General features: G+C 44.3%; 1 protein-coding gene across 4 annotated transcripts in view; it reads left to right on the top strand.

Moving 5' to 3' along the window:
• The first annotated feature begins 435 nt into the window (after window positions 1-435).
• LOC117893140 (regulating synaptic membrane exocytosis protein 2) overlaps window positions 436-17,514 on the top strand; it is a 66,426-nt gene continuing 49,347 nt past the window's right edge. For 2 of the 4 annotated variants that reach the window (XM_034799597.1, XM_034799595.1), the window contains exons 1-2: window positions 1,275-1,501; window positions 6,064-7,236. The gene's annotated coding sequence lies outside the window, so the exon portion shown is untranslated. Of the gene's footprint in view, window positions 683-1,274; window positions 1,502-6,063; window positions 7,237-17,514 lie in introns of those variants that run through there. The other 2 variants (XM_034799596.1, XM_034799598.1) reach the window with 2 other exon arrangements.

The following is a 17,514-nucleotide window of genomic DNA, read 5'->3' as shown; positions in this document are numbered from 1 at the left end:
TATGTACATACATACGTACATACATACAGATGTGGGTGAAGAAGATGGAGCATCGACGTTATTGAGAGTGACAGCAAGAGAGCGCAAATATTGAGAAGCATTCCTGAATGACGGGTGAGAAGGTGGTGCGAAATGTGATGCCATTTGGCAAGGCGTGCAGGGAGAAGGTGTTGCCTAAAGACGGCGTGATTTGTTATTATATCCCATCTACTGATTAAATACCATTTAAAGCTATGCAACTCTTTTTATTACTTTGCCCTGGCCATGAAACAAACAATTGCTATAATTGCTTGATGGCCCTGGCCACGTTTTATGACGTCACAAGTTTAACATATGCCAACACTTTAATTGCGCAGCCCTGAAATCGATCAGTTGCGTGTGCAGCCCTCGTTCTGCGCCAGCAAAGAGAGAAAAGAAGATGCGCAGAGGAAGAGTCAGTTTCTTTTCATTTTCGTTTTGCGTCGCGTGAATTTGCTAGATCAAAAATATTAAAATACAAGTGAAATATTCAATAAATATAAAAGAGAATGGGTTTTAAATTGTGCCCAAAAGAGTGCGGACACTTTTACAATGAAAAACAAGGTGGAAGAGGTGTAAAATGGATGCTAGCTCACTGGAGGCTCTAAATGCGCATTTTCTGTTCTCTGCAGTGCAGCACTTTGTGGCTGACGGCTAACGGAAGGTGAGTGAGGCTAATAGGAAAAAGGAGCTGATCTTTTCAGAAATGCTTATTAGTAATACATAGCTGCCAAGCTCGTCTAAGTGCAAAAACCACCTAAGCCGGTTACACACTCACACACATTGGCAGAGCATTAACCGCAATTTCAGCACCAAAATGCCACAAGAACAAAATCGAAAGCAGACGACACGAAAATGTAAAAGTGTATGAGAGCGAGAGGGACAACTATGACGGGTGAGAAGGTGGTGCGAAATGTGATGCCATTTGGCAAGGTATGAAGGGAGGAGGTGGTGCCTAAGTTAAGGTTATTCCAAAGACGGCGTGATTTGTTATTATATCCCATCTACTGATTAAATACCATTTAAAGCTATGCAACTCTTTTTATTACTTTGCCCTGGCCATGAAACATATAATTGCTATAATTTCTTCATGGCCCTGGCCACGTTTTATGACGTCACAAGTTTAGCATATGCCAACACTTTAATTGCGCAGCCCTGAAATCGATCAGTTGCGTGTGCAGCCCTCGTTCTGCGCGAGCAAAGAGAGAAAAGAAGTTGCGCAGAAGAAGAAGAGTCAGTTTCTTTTCACTTTTCGTTTTGCGTCGTGTGCATTTGCTAGAACAAAAATATTAAAATACAAGTGAAATATTCAATAAATATAAAAGAGAATGGGTTTTAAATTGTGCCCGATAGAGTGCGGACACTTTTACAATGGAAAACAAGGTGGAAGAGGTGTAAAATTGATGCTAGCTCACTGGAGGCTCTAAATGCGCATTTTCTGTTCTCTGCAGTGCTGCACTTTGTGGCTGACGGCTAACGGAAGGTGAGTGAGGCTATTAGGAAAAATAAGCTGTTCTTTTCAGAAATGCTTATTAGTTAGTAATAGCTGCCAAGTTCGTCAAAGTGCAAAAACTACCTAAGCCGGTTACACACTCACACACATTGGCAGAGCATTAACCGCAATTTCAGCACCAAAATCCCACAAGAATTAAATCGAAAGCAGACGACACGAAAATGTAAAAGTGTATGAGAGCGAGAGGGACAACTATGTATCGTTATGTAACGGATCTTCCTCATAACCAGCGTTCATATGTACATATGTTTTGAGTGCGTACGTGACAAATAAGTGTGGAAGAAGGGGAAAAGAATAACAGCGTGTATAAATTAACTGTTCTCCTTTTGCTTCTCCAACATTTCATTTTGTTGGCGTGAACTTGTTCCAATTGTTATTCCGTCTGATCGATATCAATTAATTGGTCAACGCACACCACCCGTGCGTACTATTAGTATTTTTCTCAACTTTCCATTTGATTAACAAGAGGAATTTCCTGAGCCCGACAAGTTATGACCCACTTGACGGCAATTTCCATGCGCATTATTCAGAGTTAATTACTTTGTCAAATAAAGCGTTTTGCGACGCCATGCCACCGCCACATAGCTAGCTCTAGGCGAAATCGGAACGCGGCACCCCCGCCATTGTCTTCCACGGTTTTGGTTTTGGGCGTGAAAATTCAATTAACTTTGTTGTAAATAGACAGAAAAATACGCGTGCAGGAGGTGGCTGAAACCCCACAGCGGAATCTGTGGGCCCAACTATTTCCATTGAAGCAACATTAAACAAGGCCAAACGGCGGAGGCTCGTCGCGATTTTTGCGTCCTTTAGTCAAGTTTATGCTAAGACCACTTGTCGTCCTGGCAAATTGTTCTAATTAAGAAGACCAACTCGGCGACAAAGTTGGCCAAGACCAAGACCAAGACAGGGCCAAGTTGCGAGTTTGGGGCAGGTAAAATGCCAAATTAAAATCGTAATGAAGCACTTAAGTTGTGTTCTCTGAGACAGACCTTTTTTGCAAAGAGACTCTCTTCAATAGAGTCTTTCGGCTTTTGTTTGAAGTTTGTTTTGTCGTTAAAAATATGCGAAAATGTCCATGAGATGTTGAGGCATGTTTCTTGTACATTAGTTTTCCCGCGAAATGTAGGTTGGCTTGCCCATAAATAGGGTATTAGGCCTGTACTATGGCTCCTCAGTTAATCTCATCTTGTGATGTTCCTCTTAATTTTGCCGTCTTACTGGGTTTGTCAGTGCTGGCTGTTGCTGTTGCTGGTGCGTGGGCAAGGATTTGAGACTCAAGTGGCTCCGGGCATTAGCGTCAAATGCTCGCTCTCGGCTGTCTTTCTTGGGGCTTCCACATAATTAAGTTGTAGCCATTGAAAGTGGGCAAAGGATTATGCGGGCCCGGGTCCCAGTTCTGTCCAGTCCAGAGTCCTCTGTCTGTCCGCATTAATTGAGTGTCATGGCGAATGCAAAATGAGCTTACGCCTCCGGCAGGACATAACCATCACGACAGATAGATAAACTGTCAGATGACAGTTCTCTTCTGCCATTGCATTTGCACTTGGCCCGTGTCACGATGGTTAAATAGATTTTTAATCTAGTTTAATGGCAGGACCATTAGCTGGGAATTGACTGGGGGATTTGCTTCTCTCTGCGGAAGATCTGCCTGGACAGATCAGAGATTAAGTGACAGTTGCACTTGCACTTGACAGACGGACAACTCAATCGAATTCTAAATCCAATTTAATGGCCAACCATTAGCAGGGGGCATGGGGCATGCATATCATATGAAGTGTAGGTTTTCCTCCACGTTTTTTTCTCTTTTTCTTTATTGATCGGCCTTGCTCCTGCTCCTGCCCCCCAGCCACTCTTTGGAACCTTCCACCTTACCGACCCCTGGTCAATATTTGTTTGCTGTTTGCTGCGCTCGGTTTGATTTTGTTTGCCTTTGCAGCAGCAGCAGCGAGCTAGCGAGCGAGTGTTGTGTGCGGGTCGGGAAAAACTTTTGCCACAAGACTCTCCACGCGTCCCTCCCTGCTGTAGCGGGAGGCGTTTGCAAATGCTGGGGATATTCCATGGTTAAACAAAAGCATTTGCATGAAAATGTTTTACTTTTACTTTGAGTTTTGTTTTTATTTTGTTCGTCTGTTTGCTGCAAGAGCGGAAAACTCTCTGTTTGCTTTGTGCCTCTCGTCCTCCCTGCACTGCCGCTAATTGAAGCAGAATGTGTGGACTGCTGGCCCTGGCCCTGGCCCTGGATTTCGGGCAACATTTTTGCCGCCTCTTATGTGGAGGGGGCCCTGCCGAAAGTGCGCAGACAGCGATGGTTTCTCGGCGGACGCAGCCAGTAAAATGGAAAACTTAATCTGAAAAAATCAATCTGCAATAAAAATAAAATTAAGCAACGGCTCGTGAAAATCCCGGAGACGATGCGACGGAAGGCACTAAAAGAAAAGCGGGAAAGCGCCGAGTGTGGCGGAGGGGCGGGTGCTGGAGTAATGGCGCAGGAAGCTGCCTAAAGAGGAGAACCGAGGACACGCAAGACCCTTAGCCGAAAGGCGAAAGGTGTGTGTCAGGATTACGCGGCATTTCGAGCGGGTGGGCGGGTGCTGAGACTGGGTTGGGGGCATAAAGGCGTGAAAGGGACTGTCTGTCTGTGTGTCGGGATGGCCGACGGTCCAAAGGATATTCATAAATAAATATCTGCAGGCATACAAATTGATAAGCTGCCTGCCTGCCAGCCTGCCTGCCTGGTCCTGGCTGTCTGTCATAAAGGGCCCTGCAGTAAGGACACCCCCTCCCCCCCGCCACAATCCAGAAAGAACAACAACAACAGGATGCCAGGGCCTGGCATCTTAATCGACAGACGACGCTGCTGCATACCTTTTTGGAGTTCCACGGAATCGCCAGTCAACCTCCCAGGCTGTCTCACCGTTGAAAGGATGATGCCAGGGCCTAAGGATTCCGGACTAAGGTTGAAGCACAAACACAACCTACCACGATGACTGGCTGGCTACCAGGTAAACACAGTGGATAGCCCCTTCCTCTTCTCTTTCGTGTGTGCTCTCTCTCACTCTCTCTTTTTTGCAGCATTCTAATGCCGTTCGTCCTTCGGAAGGTGCTGCTCCTTTCACACGCAATCCCTGGCCGGCTTTGGCTGGCCCCCTGCCTGGCATTGGCACATTTTCCTTTTGCTGCCACCTCAGCTTTTTATACACTTTAAGCGGATAAGGGCATTTGGATGCCGCTCTTTCCGTTTCTGTTTAAAGTATTACCATCCTTGAAGGTTTTCCCTAAAGCTATTCTTTCTCAGCATACTTCCTGTAATGCTGAAGATTGGATTAAAGCAGCTTGAAATACTTTCCCAAAATTCAGTGAAAAAAATTTAAATTTTCTTAAAAATCAGAAAATTGCTTGTGGAAGGGCATTTACGTCTCGATGTTCACGAGCCTATACATATTTCTTCTCTGGTTGTTTTGTTCTCAATTTTTTTCTGCCCCTTTTCTTTTAGTTGCTTCCTTCTCCTGCGTCCATTGAATTTTATTGTGCGCTCAAATTGTTTTGGTATTCAAGCTTAAAGCACGCGACTGCCTCGTATGGCCATACTCTTTCCTTCCTTACTTGCTGCGTGTGGTCCTGTGGCTCCTGCTGCTACTCCAGCTCCCATTTCTCTTGATTCTGTTGTTCCTGAAGTGCTGCTGGGTCTCGGCTCTCCATTGTGGTGTTTGTTGTTGGCGCTCCTCCTGTGTGAAGGTGCCTAGCTGTTGCCTCGTGCGATGTTTTTCTCGCCTCGGCGATGTTTTGCACACAGTGACAGAGAGTGCTGGGCCTTCCAGCATATCCTGTTGCTTGCGAAACGCAACCAGTTGAACATTTCCAGTGGCGCTCTCTCTGGGATTCGGTCCTCGGCCCTTGTTCTTCGGCTTTCAATGTCGGCCTTGGTAGACTTTCTCTCTCTCGCTCTCGTTCTTTCTCTCTCTCTTTTGGTTTGTTGCGCTCTGTCGCTCTCTCTCTATCTTGCTTAGTCTCTATCTCCCTCTTGCGTTGGCTTTCGGCTGTTGCTCTTGGCACATGTTTAACGCGCAATTATTTTGGTCCTGTTGCGCTTTTTCCCTGTATCTGTGTGTCTGTTGGGCGAGTGTATGTGTGGGACAGTAAGTGTGTGGGTGGCTGGATTTATGTGTGGGTGGTACTGCGTTTTTGTGTGCAGATAAAAGCCAAATTTGAAGTTAATGAAAGGATGTCATTTTCATCACTTTTTGAACGGTTATTTCGATTATTCCTCATAAACTTATAATTATAATACAAATTTTTTAATTAACGATTATTTTTGTCGAAAATTATAAACCAGAAAATATAATGCATAGAAAACAAAAGCTTTTGTAAGATTTATTCTTCTTCATAAATATTAAAACAAATTTTCAACTTTTCCATAAACTAAAATAATTAATAATTGATCAACTAAATAATTTCCTCTTGCATATTTAACAATAAATAATTTATTATTGTTATTCCATTAATTAATCTATTTTGCATTCTCCAACTTTCAGGGGCCACAGCGTGAGTCGTGAGTCTGGGCACAGGACACCTACACCTACACCTACACCAACAAATCAACATCGGCAGGAGTCTCCAGCAGCAGTAGTCACCCCCAACCATCGAATCAGCGTCTGGGCTGTGTGGCATGCAACAATTATGGAAAACTCTCCACATCGGTGTATTCCGATTCGTGTAGAGAGAGCGCCGCGGCGCACCTAAAGCAAATGTGTGGGCGTGGGAGGCGGGGCCCCGCATGGCCAGAAGGACTTACACGGACACGCAGCAGTCAGAAGGCAGCTGCCGCCTGCATCCGCATCCAGGGAAATCGTTTAGCTGTTGCTTTCCACTCCTCCACTCGAGACGCGAGACGCGGGATACGAGACGAGACACGGAGGCACGGCTTCGGGTCGGGTCGTCACGATGTTGGCAAGGTGGAAATTGATATTACTTTTTAATGCCGTTGCCAGCTGTGTGGCTCGCGACGAGAGCTTTCCAGTCCGAGCCTCCTCTGCGTGGGACAGAGAGAGAAAGAGACGGCCAGAGAGAGAGCGTGAGAGTCGCACGATGGTTATGTGTGTAGCAACAGACTGCCAGTGCCAACCTCGTCACAGTTCGAGTTGAGCCGTCTCGTGAGCAGGACATAAAGCGCGGAACCTGCCACAGAGTAGAGTGCGGAGGAGGCCCTGAAGCGCCACCAGCAGTAGCAGTAGCAGTAGCAAGCAGCATCAGCAGAAATCCAGAACGAACCTCAGAACGCCGCGTCCTGCAATGTGTACTCCCAACAAAACTCTGGGCAAAAGGTGTGTGTGTGTGAGTGCGCGAGTGCCGTGCCCCTTGGCCTCATCTCCATCTACCATTCGTGTGTGTTTTGTGCCGCATCCAAAGCTCCAGTAGCCAGTAGAATGAATGAATGAAGGGAAGAATACCCCGAAGCAAACTCCTCCCGATCCAAAGAAAGTGTCGCAAAAACAAACGTTAACTAAAATTTAAATTAACGCGTTAGCAACACAAACACTCCTACGCTACCGCGTACCTGTCCGCAACAGAAGTACAAGAATATAATTCAACAGAAAATAAATGTAATAAATAACTTTAAAAGAAGCGCTGGAAGAAGAGACCTTTAAGCGAAGGAATCCAAGGGCACCCCACCCCACTCTAAACAAAATTCACGAATCGAATCACAGGTGAGTTTCAAAAAATATTCAAGTGCCTGTCAAATATTTTGTTGTTATGAGACGAAGGCCGCAGCAACTGCTGCCTGCTGCCTGTCAAACAAATAGTTTAATTTCCGGTCTGGCCATCAGGCACACATCCGGTTTCAGTTTTTATTTCCGTCTCGACTTCGGTTGTTCGCTGTTCATTGACATGTGAATACAAAATATGATTCAATTTAATGGGGTTTGCTTTTTTTATTTTAAATTAATTTCTGCCGAGCAGAAAGTTTTTTATGAAAGTTGGGAGCTCCGTGATAATGGGGGGAGTTTTCATTGGTTATTGATTTTTTTAGAGTTTGAAGGTCGGCAGCTTCCAGCCTCACTCCAACCATTCTTTTGCTCCTCCTCCTCTGACTTGGCCAAGATGTTTTTTGTTGTGCTGGAAAAACTAATTCAAAATGTATTAACTAGGCTTAGCATGGACCCATGGGGGGTGGGTTTGTCTTGGCCACCGTTGGGGGATTAGGCACAAAAGCCAAAAGGCCCAACGCCTCTCGGACCGGATGCCAGCGAAATAAAACAACTTAATGAAGCAAGAAATTGAAAACATTATCAAGGCGATTAATTATTGATACTTTGATGTCGCTGCCACTCCAGGCCCCCACCAGACCTAATTAATTTATAATTAAGTTAATCATTTGGGAGAGGAAGCAGCAACGGCAGCTGCCGCTTCTTGGACGGATGAGAGACATCCTTGTTACTTTAAGTTAACGTGGACTTGGACTTTTCCTGGGCTTTAAGCTGTCTCCTCCACCTGCTGCATGGAGTTTCAGTTGCGATTGAGACTTTATGAACGTGACTGGCCTCCCGTATCGATGGCAATCAACCAGAATGGGAGTGATGGGGCAGCAGTTTCTCGTTTCTGGGTGTGAGGATTACCAAATGCCTGCCAAAGAGTGGACGCGCCAGAGCTGTCCAGGGACCTGGGTGGGGGCTTGGCTGGCCGACTGTCATTACTCTTGGGCCCTAATCCAAGTGGCAAAGTTTACGAACCACGAACTCCACGGTGGGGCACCTGGATCCCGGATCCGGAGCCCTGCTCTGTCTGGCTAAAGTCTGCACCAAAGTGCTTTTATTATGCCATTTTAATTTAGATTCTTATCAATCAGTAATAAGCATTTTGTCCACTCAAACAGAAAGCACAAGCAACAAAACAAAAGGACATTAGCTGCTGCCATTAAAGCCACTCCGAGGGACATTAGCGATAATATTTGCTTGATTTTTTATTACCCAAAAGTGCAGCTTATTGAAATTTTAAATATGTAACAAAAATGATAGGAATAGAAAGAAAAAAACTTGTAGGGAAATGAAAATACATGAATGTATATTTAAAGAAGTTTTAGGAAAGTTTTCATGGGAGTATTTTTGTTGTTTTAAATTGAATTGAATTTTTATAAAGGAAAGCTCATGCCATTTAAAACTTCTCAAAACAACAACAAAACTTTTCTAAAAATTGTGGAAACACATAATTTGACAGAAGTTTTTGTTGTTTTCATAAATTATTTGCATATTTATTTACATATTAAACTAAACAAATTTTGATATTTATTTTGATATCTCTCTGACATATTTTTCGTACATCTATTTACAATAATTCAAATATTATTATTGGTGGCATGTTTTGGGCAATTTCCATTGGTTTTCCATTTGGCATTTAAAAGGAGTAAACAAAGTTGTTTAGTTTTTCCTGTTTTTGCCCACGATACGGCGGGCCACGATATGCAAATTGAGTAAGAAAAAACTAATTTCAGATTCAAAAACAACACAAAAGCAAAGCAGTGACGAGCTAGGGGGACGACCCAGGGGGGTGGCATGTGGAGGAAATCTCCCCCATTCTTGTTCACCTCGTTTGCATAATTTGGCGTCTTATTTTGTTGGCAATTTATATGCGCAGCCGAGTGACACACGTATTTTAATTGAAAGCAAATAAAATACTCTATAATATATAATATGACAAGAGCCCGTAATCCTGACAGCAACAGTTATCCGTGCTGACAGCTCCACAGCCGCCCGCGTTGTGGCAGCAACATCGGAGTGGCAGGAGCAACCAGTGGATGGGACAGCAGGCGATCTTCTGACAGCCAGCCAGCCAGCTGCCCATCTCTCTCGGCCTGTCTCACTTGAAGCTTAATGGCATTTTAAATAACTCGGTGTCTCTTGTCTCTGTCCCTCTCTGTTGCTATCACCATGGCCACTGAGGGGGGGCGATATGTGTATGTCCATCTCTTTTGCTGTCCTGTCTCTCTGTCTGTCGGTCCTGCCTGTCGAAACATATTCATTAATGTCTCCAGAGTGAAAGTGTTTAGGAATGTTGTACACGCTCTCGGGGCACGTACCGTACCAGGCCTTTATCATATTCGAAGCCATGCAAACACTTTCCCCCTGACAGGACATGCCAGTGCTGCCACACACACACACACACACAGGATGTCATCTCTCAGCCCCCATAAAGGACACGCATGGGTGCTGATGTCTAAGCCTTTTGTTTTGCCCTACCGCAGCGCATTCTGGTTGGCTTTTAATCAAAAGCAAAAATTAATTAACTTTATTCCTCAGACGCTCCGGCTGCTGCCCCAGCTCTTCCTGGAGGCACCTCTGATTTAGCTTTGGCTTTTTTCGGTGTGCTCTGAATAATGAATGAATAACTCCCCGTGGCAGTGATCCCTGCCGCCTTCCCTGCCCTGTCCTGCCAGCCTGCCTTCTGTGGAAATGCAAAATACCAAAAATTGCCGCTTCATTTGCACAACAATTTTTAATAAAGCAGCAAAGTGAACGCAGGGGCCGTACCATGTTTTTCCATGGAATCATTTCAAGCTGGACTATACGGTGTGGGGGCGTGGGTATCTGCAGATAAAAAATGTATAAAAGCAAATAACCAGCGACGCAAATACGAGTAAAGCGAATGATGCCTGGCCACAGACGCAAATATTTATTTAACATTTTTAAATAAGTCGCTGAGCATACATTTGTTGTATGTATTTATATTTTTTTCTCTGCCGACGACAGACTATACACAAATTGTTTGCCACACACACATAGTCCGAGAGAGAGAAAGTAAACCAGAAAGAGTATGAGTGGAATGTAATTAATTGAATTTTACTGGCCCTGGCATTTTTCTCGAAAGTTTTTTGCATGCAAAGTGCAGGATTTTATGCACACAAAAAAAATCAAAATCAAATGGCTTTTAAAGGAGGTAGTGTGCAGCAGCCTCATGCCTCCTGCCACATGCCACATGCCTCCTCGGTCATGCATCAGAACCCTCAAATATGTCGTTTGCAGTCATCGTCATCGTCGCTTTGGGGGCCACTCCTCTATTTACTCCTGTGGCTGCCGCTCGACTCAATTCTCAATTAAAATGTTTACTCACTGTGCGCTCAGGTACTAATTTGCATATGTGAATAAGGAATGGTAATGGGAATGAGTGTGCTGCAAAAAACGAGTCTACACATTTCACAAGCCAAACAAATAGTAGTGCAAAATGTGAGCTAATGGAAATTTATTTTCCTACACAACATGTGACTATAAACGGAATAATTATGAAGGAATTATGTTTCGAACTTGAAGATTTTTGTGTTGGAAAGAGAAATTAAAGTGGAGAGGAGGTGGCACAGACCCGCAGCTGTGTCAGAGTAGCTTTAAAAATATTCTTTAAAATTCAGGATTTATTTAAGGGAAAGACCAGCAAAAAAGAGCGGAAATATAAGCCAAACTTTTCTATGAGCTTTGGAAAAATGAAATAAAATTAATCCATGCCGCACCACGAAAGAAATTAATCCATCCAACGCTGTGAAACGGTGCCAAAGTGTACCACTGATTTCTCTCTTCAGATTTCTATTCGCTGGCAGCACAGCCGCTTGACATAGACAAAATGTAACAAATTTTACAATTTCCTTGTGCCATTTGGGAGTCTCTTTTCTCATTCTGGTGAAACTGTGTGATGGCCGACGGCTGTTAGCATTGCCATTACCGTTACGCGGACTAACCTTAATATCCGGGACACACACACACACACACACACACAGAAAGAGAGACACAGAGAGAAGGAGACACCAGCAGAAGGTAGATATTTCATGGCGTTGCTGGGCTCTGGCCCTGGTCGTAGTCCTAGCCCTGGCCCTGTCTCATGTTTGCATTTTGTTAAACGCGACCCTGACCCGCGTCCAACTCAAAGCACCACCTCTATCTGCTACCTCTACCTCTCTTCTCGTTTTCTACCCAATTGTGTAATCTCTCAAAGCAGCTGATAATGGCTCAACGGTCCCCCCAGCAGCCCTCCCACCCTTTGCCGGGCAAACAAAAATTTGCCGCATTGTTTGGCTCCGCTCTCCCGGCTCTGGGCTCTGCGGAAAATTGACATTTTATGCCCTTTCAAAGGTCCCGGCTAGTAGATTTTTGCTGCGCATGGAAATGAAATAGAATGATGGGGGCTGGCTGCCTAGCTGGCAGATGGGGGCGTGGATGGATTGTTGGCCTAATGAAATATTTGAGCCGGGGCCCAGCGCAGACCAGAATTTTGTGTTATGAGTGCAGCTTACGTTTAACGTTTTTACATTTGATTAATGTAATTGGCGCCCCCAGGGTCGAAGTTTGGCACTTTTGAACCGGAATCTCAAATCCCTTTCCCCTGTGCCGCTGCCCTTCCGTTTCCTGTGTACTCGCAAATGATTAATGCATGTGCTGCTTGCCCGGCAGGGTACAGGGTACACGAGGCAACAGGCTAAACCGAAACTTAAAAAACAGCCCACAAAAAAAAAAAATGTAAAGAAATGCACAAACTAAAAGAAAGGAAGGAGAAAGGTAAGGTGTAACCTTTAAGCCGAAAGGTTAGCATAAGAGGCCAAACTTCTGACAGTCCAAGGGCCCAGGCTTAGAGCCAAGGCCAGGCATAGCGAAGGCACGAATATCCTGGCTGGCAGTCTGGCAGGCAGGCAGGCAGGCAGGCAGGAAATATTGCTGCTCCTCGGATCGAGAGCTGTTTGCTTAAAGTTTTAAGTAAATTTCACCATTATTTTTTTGCTCTTCTTTGACCGCATAGCAGTGCAGGGCTGACTGCCTGGCCTGACATCCACTGATATCGCCACTCCGTACGGAGTGTACAATGCAATGGCAGTGGAAAACCCAAACCCAAACCCAAACCCAAAAGCCAGGGCCAGAGCAACAGTTTGGTCGAAAAGTTGGCACAAACATTTATCAAACGAGCTGTGCTGTGGAAAAGTTTTGCCTTTTTCCTCCCAAAAGCGCTGTAAAAACTCGAGGGAAATGGGATAAAAACTATTTGCGGTTCGTTGACAATAAAATACCCTTTTTGGACAGAGTAAACCTCCGTTTTTGTGGCTTTAGTACTCCCTTGAAGTTCGTTCTATTCGTATCAGTGCCTTAATATCCGCTTCAATTTGAGTACCAATCGAATGGGGCAGCCATTTCTTATCTTTGGATATTTACTCTGAAATGAAACGAAATTTCAGTTTGATTGGCAGTACTTTTCCCATAACGTGGCAAAGGGTAGTATTATCCAATGCAGCCACACATCCTGCTTCCAAGTAAAATAAACTTTTTTTGTTGGCAATTCAGTTTTCTGTTTCCCCCTTTTTTCTGGTTATTGGGTAGAAAGGGGGAGGCATGTTGTATTTGTGCAAATGTTTGTGATAAACTGAAGAAAGAGTTTCTTAGAATTGGATTATTGATGTGTAACTAGAGCAGAGTGTGAGGCAGGCGTGTCTGTATGTCTGTCTGTATGAACACCTTGTTCTCGTAGAATTTATCCTTGAACTTTGCTTCGCAGTGCAACAAAAAGCTGTATTTATAACTTTTAAAGTCTTGAAAGTATAACTACGAAATCTTATTTATGGCAGTTCAAAGCCTGCAAAGCTCACCATTATTCATTCAAGGGGATAGAAAGATAGAGAAAAACTATGGAAAATTGTGGCTCGTATTATGTTGTTCACTTAATAATTATACATGAATTACAGATGATTTTCATATGCTAACGCAATATTGAAGCCAGAATGAACACAATCTGCTATGCATGTGGCTAACCTTATGTTTTCCGCTCTTCTGTTTTTACGACTGGCTGTTAAAATAGCTTTTGCCCCATTAGCGGGTATTTTATAGTCGTAATGTTGTCTATTCTACATATCTAACAATACTCCTTGTACATGCCTCTGTTCGTTTTTCTACCCACTGTTGACTGTGTTATCCACATTTTTTGTTCTCCATTTGTTGTTTCTCTTTTCATGACTGTGGCTGTTGCGGTTCTGCTACGCACACAAAAACACAGTCACACATGTGTATGCAGAGCAGAGCGCAAATTAGAAGGCGGTTTGTGCCAGTTTTCGGCAATTGCCGCACCCAAAGAGCCAAAAGGATTGACAGTTATTAAAAATGAAACGAGGCAATTACGTTTTGGTTTTGTGTTGCCTCCTCCCCTCATCCTCTTCCTCATCCTCCTGCCATGAAATCCTCATCCCCCCCGCTCAGCTGCCTTGGGGGCTAGGGCCCTGTTGCCAGTTGGTTTTTGAGGCGTGTTTTGCTGGCATGTTTAACGGCGCTTTCATTTGCATATTCGCGTAAGCGAACATGTCTGTGCATGTCGCTGTGCATGGCTGTGTCTGTGCGTTCTTTGTTTGTGTTTGTTTGGCGTGGCCGTGCATATGCTGATGATTGCCGGGGCGGCCAGCCCTTCGTCTCGTCTTCGGTCGTCGTTCGTCGCAGCCGTCCTCCTCGTTGTCGTTTGTCTTATCGCCACAGTCGTTGCTTGAAAATTGACAAGCCAAACACCAGAGCTCGAAACTCAGTCGCAACTTTTCTTCAGGGACGGTACGAGTATGTACCATAAATCATATTCGTATGTGCCATGCATTTTCGTGTACATTTTTAGACAGCACTCTGCTTCAGTTTTCATGGCTCGGCGAAATTTTCTGCCGCATTAAGCGCCATTTTTGGGCAAATTTCATTCCAATTGAATTTCGTATTTCGCCAGAAAAGAGAGAGAATTTCATGCGAGTACGAAGCTCACAGGGAAAAATGCCAGACCAAAAAAGAAATACCAAGCGAAGGCAAATGAAAAGGAATTAATTTTTAGATAAACATAAACGTATTATTTATATTTATTTATTTTTTTAGATATGCAATTGAATTAAATCAAATATTTTCTTTATTTTGTACACTGTCTTTTTGCAAGCAACTCACAAAGCAAGTTAATTGGTTCTATAAATTTCGAAATCCAATTGCAAATTATTATAAATCTCACTGCTTTTTTCTCCGTGTGTACATTTTATGTGCAGTCATTTCTGTGTGCCAAAAGAAGACTCGAGGGTTGAGAGTCAAAATCCCGGATGCGAAATATAAAGCATTGACCAGTCATCGGCAGTCTCTTATTCCATTCTCCATATGTGCCACACGCCACACACACACACAAAACGGCCATTGGGTTCTCCTCTTACAAAAGGCCAATTATAACCAAAAGTTCGGTTGTCTGGGGGGAGGGCTGGAGGAAATTTCTTCGAGGCTGTTGCTTCTTCTGGCGGACCTTGAGTTGTGCTCAACTTACACTTGCTCCACCGAAAAGAGAGAGAAGGGAGAAGAGAGAGAGTGAGGGAGAGTGAAAACTTTACATAATAATGAGCAGTTTATTTGCCTGCATGTGAGTGTACGTTTGTGCCAGTGTGTGTGTATGTGTGTGTATTATAGAGCGGTTTCCACTTACAAGTTGCCTGCCTTGCATGCGGATAAGCGTTTTTCCGAGCCGAAAGTTTTCCACTTCCCCAGCGCCTTGCGACTGTTTTTCTTCCATTTAGTGCAAAAATTGTTTCGTTGTTTTTCCAGCTGCCTCGCTTTGATCAGATTAGCGCCTAGACATTTTCTTAGGCACTTTTCCCCCGGCTGTGGAATTTCATGGAAAACATTGATTCCACAGAGGGCGAGAGAGAAAGAGGAGTAGGAGGAATCCTGCCTTAAAGTTTTCTGTGGAAATTAACAAGATTGCTCAACATCAAATTGGTCGACAAATGTTTGTGCCTTGGTAAGGGGGGCTAAAAGGGGGGGATTTGTGCCAGCTTCAAGTTTTGTGTTTGCTTTATTTTAAGTTGCTCTGTTTGCCATGCACTTTGGCCTGCTGCTGCTGCTGCTGTCCAAGAGAACCTGCACGATGAACATTTGTTTGCTCAGTGCTCTACGACGGCATGTGGTGCAGCCACCACCACACACGCTGCCACACACACACACAGCGGGTGACAGCAGCGGGGGGCCAACACCCGCACTCATTTCTCTTGCTAACAAAACGCACATCAAATTTGCATAATTTTGCGCAAAGTAACATTTTGCACAAACAGAAGGAGCAGATGGAGGGGAAGGACACACCCACTTCCCTCCGGTTTCCCCTTTAAGCAACAGGCAGCACTTGTGGGTGGTAGGTAGGTAGGTGCCACATTAGTTGGTAGATTTTATGAGCTGTGTTATCACACTCACTCACACACACTCACTCCCAGCCAGTCAAAGAGCATTTTCATTTGCATTTGCAACATGTGCGAGGCCATGAAATCTGGTTTCCTCCACCCACACTCCATGAACTCCTGACTTTAGAGCTAATTAAAGCTACAGTTTTGGGGGGCACTAAAAATGTGAGGAAAACGAGGCATTCTCCCACTGATGAATGAATGGCACACGCTCCGTGTGGCAGGCACCCAGGCAGGCAGCGTGCGTGGGTGCGTGTGCAAGGAGGACACTGATTGACTGCTCTCCTGTCAGCTTATTAAGTCGAAAAATGTGAGCGAAAGCTCACACTTGCGACGTGAATTATTAGCACAGCTTAAAATAAACCAGGGAAAAAAACCTCAAACCCAGCAGGAACTTAAAGCCTGAAGCAAAAGTCGGGAAAAATATGATCAAAATTTAACAACGAAAACGTGACTTGATAAATACGCGTATGTAGCGGGGCAAATGTTAATGATGTGGCAGCACTTGTTGAGGCTCCGCCCCTGTCTTTGGGCAGGAGCGCTGTAAAGCCTTGTATTGATTATTGCGTTTATGGGGCAACATCAAATACAGGCAGGCAGGCAGGCTGGCACTCCTGCTGGTAGCGAAAGTGAGTCTGTGGCACCAGAACAAATAACAATACAAATACGGGAAGCAAGACAGAAGCAGAAACAGAAGCAGGCACAGGACTAAACCCAGGACTAAGCCCACGACCAAGGCACAAGTACGAGTGTGGCAGCAGCTGTCTTTTGATAGCAGGTAAATCAATAATTTCCAATATAAACGCATCAACGGCAATATTTTTCTGTGTTTCCACACACGCCTCGTGTGTGGCTCTTGTGTGAGGGGAGCCTTCAAATCCTTTTATCAAACAAAATGGAACCTTCTTTGTTTCTTGATTCACAATTCTCAGCTTGGCTCTTCTCTCTGCCTTTCTATTTCTATTTACTGTGTCTACCCAGCTCTATATGTGGCTTAAACAAAAGTTACGTATAAGCAATGTGTGTTTGAAAACGAAATCTATGCTGCTTCCAGAAATGATAACAAAAGAACCACTGCAATTCCATACTCAGAAATATTCACAAAATTGATGAAAAGATTCAACTCTGATTGCAACAGAAAATTGTGAGGGATATGCATTCCTCCCTTTTATTGCGTAAAAATGTAAGGAATATTCCTTTGGAATATTAATTTCTGATTACCAAGAAATGTTGGTCAATGCCAGAATTCTATTCTGTTTAAGGGAAATCCTGCAGATGCCCAGAAAACGCATTTCCATTGTGGCTGCATCCTTTTTATTATTTTGTCGTTGTGTCTTTGCTGCTGCCAGCTCTGATGGATTTTTCATTTGCATTGTAAGGTTTTTCGCAGAACGAGCAGAGCAACAGCAGAAATTTAGTTGTCCGTGCGAAAGACAGAAACTGTTGTTGCTAGACATTGAAGCATTTAGAACTTGGAAGTCTGGACTCGAGAGCTCCCACCATCGTGGGCACTTTAATCCGCTCATTAGGCAGCAGCTGCAGCAAGTGGCAGCTTAAAATGTTATTTATATAAATGTTATGTCGTTGCTGCTGCTGCTGCTGCCAAAGGGATAATGTGACTTTTGGACAGACTATTTTCCACTGAGGAAGGGATCGTGGGGAAGGTAGTATAATTTATGGCCTTAATGGGGGTGCCCAGAACCCGGACACGTAGCATTTGTTGGCTGTCCGGAATTGTCAGTTATTCTGTTGCAATAGCCATGGCGCTGCATCTTATGGGGCCAGCTTATTAGGC

Source organism: Drosophila subobscura, chromosome J, assembly GCF_008121235.1.
Source record: "Drosophila subobscura isolate 14011-0131.10 chromosome J, UCBerk_Dsub_1.0, whole genome shotgun sequence".
Classification (NCBI taxonomy): Eukaryota; Metazoa; Arthropoda; class Insecta; order Diptera; family Drosophilidae; genus Drosophila; species Drosophila subobscura.
The sequence above is the reverse complement of the archived record's forward strand: the minus strand, read 5'-3'. Positions and strand labels throughout refer to the sequence as shown.